The sequence below is a fragment of the Belonocnema kinseyi genome, chromosome 9 (assembly GCF_010883055.1).
Source record: "Belonocnema kinseyi isolate 2016_QV_RU_SX_M_011 chromosome 9, B_treatae_v1, whole genome shotgun sequence".
NCBI lineage: Eukaryota > Metazoa > Arthropoda > Insecta > Hymenoptera > Cynipidae > Belonocnema > Belonocnema kinseyi.
The window spans coordinates 114,762,272-114,767,558 of record NC_046665.1 but is presented as its reverse complement, the minus strand read 5'-3'; positions in this window follow the sequence as shown (position 1 = coordinate 114,767,558).

Below are 5,287 nucleotides of genomic sequence, written 5' to 3'. Positions count from 1 at the left end.
AAAAGAGAAGTTTTCAAGCAAAAAGTTGAATTTCTACTAAAAAAGATCAAATCTTAAGGAAACACTTACATTTTTAACCAAAAAGGATCCATTTTCAACCCAATAGAAACGAATATTTAACAATTTAATTTTCAATTTAAGGGATGAATATTAAAGAAATAAATTGGTAAGCAAATAATTTAATTTTCTACAATGTAGTAATAGAAAAAAAATTAAATTATCAATTAAAACAAATAATTTGAAACCAAGCAAAATGAATTCTGAAACAAAAATATAATACTCGATTTTAAAACCCAAAATAATAAACTTATAACCAAAAATGGTTGGATTTTCTTACTAGGTTATATTAATTTAATTTGCATTTAAATAAAAAAAGATAAAGTTTCTTAAAAGCAGGGGCGAAAAGAGGACTTCTTTTTAAAAAAAAAAAACATATTTTGTTGTTTTATCCTTACTTTATTAAATAATAAAGAAATTATAAATAAGAAACAAGCTATTTTGCGAAAACCTCTATCAATAAAAATATTGAATAATTCGTCAGAGATTTCGGTTAGTAATCAATTAATACAATTTGAATTAATTTATTTGAGGAATATTTTCATTATTTCGAGGATCGTCTTGAATTCAAATTTTAGTGAAAATTATCACTTTCCATACTGATAATATTTTAATTCAAAATAAAAATTACAAATTAAAGTTAGTATCCCGGATTTAATTTTTTATTTTCTGCTTCTGTTTAAAATATTTTAACTAACAGGAACTCTTATAAGGAATGTGAAATTTTCTCACTCTTCTGAACCAAATGAGTATAAATCTTGTTGAAAAATCGCTCAATTACATACTTTAAGTACTCAATAAATTTCCTTTACTTAAAAGTAAAACCATCAACTCTTTTGCATGCAAACGTTATTCCTCTTTTTAGATAAATCTCTTTTGAGATTTCAAAACATAATTGGATTTATCATCTACATTAATAACCGGAGTTTTTTTATAGGGCTAAACAAATTCTCATAATTTTATTTTGTTATTCAGGTATTTAATATGATAACTAGAGGCTTCAGAACGAGCATTGAAATTGAAAATAATAACCTAGTATCGTCTTTTTTGGACCTTGAAATTAAAGTCGAGAATTTTTAAACTATATTCGGTTAAGTAAAAAAAAATTATTTCAAGGAGTTCATTTCACTAAGAAAACATGATGAAATTTAAAGTTAATTTGGATCACACAAAATTTCATAAAAATACTGGATATAAATATAAATTACTTATTAATATGATATCAATATAAATTTTTGCACTTCTAAAAAATTTTTTTTTTAAAATACCTGTTTCACTTTTAACATCTTGCATCATTTTCCGAGGAAAATAATAAAATTATATTATTAGGCAGAAAAATTCTTCTTGCTTGAAAATGGTTCATACCCGGTTAATAATTTGAATGTTACTTTTTTTCTCTGCTGGCATAGAATCAATATTTTTTTAACATTGATTTTTAAATTTGTGAAAAAAATTTTCTCCATCTTCGCTGAGATTCAATCCCAGGTCTTTCAGATTGCCGGTCTGATGCTCTATCCCACTAAGCTACAATGAAATGAGAAAATTTTCTACACAACCCCCACAAGTTAATTTCCTTATACTTGTGAGATTTTAATTTTGTGAACATGAAAATTTATATTTTTATTTTTGATGTTAACCCGTAACTGGCACACTGGGTAATAAATACCCCAAAGCGGTCAAATGAGTTTTGCGCAGCCGGTATCTAATGTTTATGCACACCAAAAATTATCTGATGTAGTTTAGGGTAATTTTTAAAAGCAAAATCAGTTTTCTAGCTATTTATTTAAATTAAAATAGTGAAAAAATGAAGAAAAAAAAACCGGAAAAATCCGTTTTTTCACTTAAAAAATCGAAACTCGCGTAATTTTTAATATTTTCTGCTACAAATTTATGGCTACATGTTTGAAAAAATATACTTCAAGAAAAAAATTACAGTGATATTGACTCTTCCAAAAAAGGTGTTTATTCTGCAAAATGACACTTCGATTTTTGGGTAAAATCAAACATCATATTCTTCAATAATCAAATTAATTTATTATTATTTAAATACACTAAAATAGTTAAAAATAAAATAAAAGAGTAAAAAGAAACATAAATAAAAGTTCTTCAACTTAGCAATTTCATTCTTGGTCTGAACAGTGGCTGCCGATACCTGTACGGCGTGACGCTTATGGAACATTGGGCGCCTGCATGAGCAACAGACCAATTTAGGCTTTCTGTTATCTAGAAAAACAAGAAATGATTGAATGATAAATTAAAAAAATTTTATTTTACTTCATATGATAAACTTACTTTTAAAATTTATCAAAAATCACAAAAATAAAAATTTTTTGAAAGATATCACTGTTATGTTCACTGATGGCACACGGGGTAATTAAGACCCCCACAATTTTTGGAGTCTACTTTGAGCGACTACCCAAAGTATGCTGATATTTTCCGCTCTATAACAACTCACTTTAACTTTAGTTAGTGATGTCAACTACTGGTGGATATCGCCACATGGTCCATTTTATCGCATTTAGTACGCTTATTTTAAGCTTAAAAATTTTTTGGGGTAATTTTTTACCCACAGTGTCAGTTAAAGGTTCATCTTGAGTGTGGGCCCTTTAGTGATTTAAAACATCAAGAAAGATCGACTTTAAACCTGATCTGGGATTGAGAAAAATCCAGATAAAAATACTTTCTAGTCGGAAAGAGCCCGCAAGGACAGTGGAAGAGCAGCTTTCCTCCGAACAATCGATGATAAAGCTGATTTTGAAAGAAACAGCGTAAAATCCTCTGATTTGAAGTTCATCCAAATTCAACGTCACCACTGTAAATCTGCTTCGGGCTTCTTAAGCGGACGTATTAGAGTGGAACATACGGCTTCTGCTCTGATTCAAAAACATTGGTGTTACGAGACAGAAATGATAGGTGTTAGCCAGAAATGCGGTGCAATAATCTAAAATAGAACTGATGAAAACCCTGGAATAGGAATTTATGTCAGAAAATATATCGATTATATTTGCTTCCCTAGGTTTTGTGCTAAAGACCTAGTAGCGATCAAAATCGATTTCCAAAAAGAAGGAAGACGTCATGCCACGGTGACTTATTCAGCATACCCACCATTCGAGTCTTTAGACCCACTGTCGTCAGAAAAATAAAAAGGTTTGGTGGAGTATTGCAGTTGGAAAGGATGGCCAATGATCATTTGATGTGATGCGAATGCCCATCATGAAAAATTGAAAAGTATGAACATCAACAGCAGGAGTGTTTTTAGATTACGTTTTAACTATCGATTTAACAAAATTAACTCGCGGAAGTACACCAACCTTTGTGACAAGTAGATGTCATCAAGTTATTGACATCATTTTGTCTTCTATATCCATGAGCGAAGCATTTAGGGACTGGCATCTGACGCCTGAGTCTGGTTCGATTAGTTAGAGGAACCCAAGAGCGACTGACAAGATCAATTTATGAAGATATCGTAACGAAATACAATCAGCTAAAAGAAACTCATGGGTGGGACATTGCCAGGGCAATAAAAATGTACCTGATACTGTGAAACTCCAGAGAGCTAGCGAAATCCTCGAACACATGATTCAGGCTTAAAAAGCATTAGGAACACACCTATGGTAAGATTGTACAGTCATCGCTTTACGATTGTAACGTTAGAGGGAAAGTAAAAAGGTGTTTCCACAAATAAGAATTTTATCCTTTATCCTGTGGACACTCGCCATTAATGATTTGAAATAAAAAAACAAGGAAATGCGAGTCAATAATTTAATCAAAATATAAAAATTCTTCTACACCTCGCGACGTTTCGACCTAATCTGTCGGTCATCCTCAGGCAATATCTGATACAAAATTATTATAAAAATTAGCTAATTTAAAAAATTAACATTGTCGTAGAGAAAATTATATTATGAAAAGAAAAGTCTATTTACCTTGTATACGATTTTTGCACATAACAAATTGTGGTTCGATGAATAAAAGTGAGAAGGTTTGAAATAATTTTCGAAACACATAATTTTTTAATTGGGAAAAACCTCAAAAAAGGAGGCTCCCAATAATTAAGGTCACATTTTAAAACACTTGAGCGAACCAACGATAGTCACACGACGGACAATCAAGTAATGGTGATAGGAAACTAAACTTGAGTTATGTTAAATATTTAGTACAGGGTTTTCAATATAGAGGGCCTAATTCCACTTTAGCGAAAATAGCGCGCTAAGATTTTTTTAGAAATTTACTATTCAATTTATTATATTATGGTAATGTTGAGTTACATAACGTACTTCTGTTTTTAAATTAATGGAACAGTTTTTATATTTATTAATGAAAATTGATTCTAAAATTCTACGTTTGTAAGAGTTGTTTTCTTTTTCTAAAATCTTTATATTATCAAAGTCAAAATGAAAAAGGTGATCGAAATTCCACGAGTGTTGTGACAAACCTGTGTTCAAATTGCCATTCCTGCAATTTCTTTTATGTTCAGCTATTCTTGTTCATATTTAAGTTGACTATTTGGATCGATCGGAAAAAGAAATTTTGCTTCTTAATGAGAAGTTTGTTTTAATTTTGATTAATGATTTGATTCGTAAGTGAAATGAATCAGGTTCTTATACACAAGGATATGTAGATGACTTTGTTATATTGGTAACAAAAAAGCATGAGGGAACTTCAGTCGAGCTCATGCAAAATGCTCTCCAAATTTTCAAGGATTGAAGCAACAAACGTGGCCTGTCTGTTAACACAGATAAAACTGAATTGTTGATTCTTAAGCGACACAGGAAACCGCCTGATCTCGTAATCTATATTTTGTATGACAAGCAGGTCGACTTTTAGACATCACCTAAGTATTTAGGAAAATTCTGTGACCCTAAATGAACCTTGAAACTACATGCTGATGCAGTAGAAAAAAGGCCAAAACAGCTTTTTAGGCCTGTTGAGGCGCAATTGAAAAAACCTGGGGACACACACTCATGGTAATTTTCTGGTTATATACGGTAGACATTCAACCAATTATAACTTATCCTTATTGATCTAGTTTCAAAAAACCAGTATGGTTAGTTTCAGGAAATAGATAGAAAACCAACAAAGTGTTTTTTTTCTGGCAATCAATGGATCGACGAGAACAGCCCCAACCGCGACATTGGAGTCTATCCTAGGTTTGCTACCGCTGCTCATTCTAATTAGACAGAAGGCTGCGGTGAAGCATACAGACTTTCCTAAAAAATTATTCGTTCTT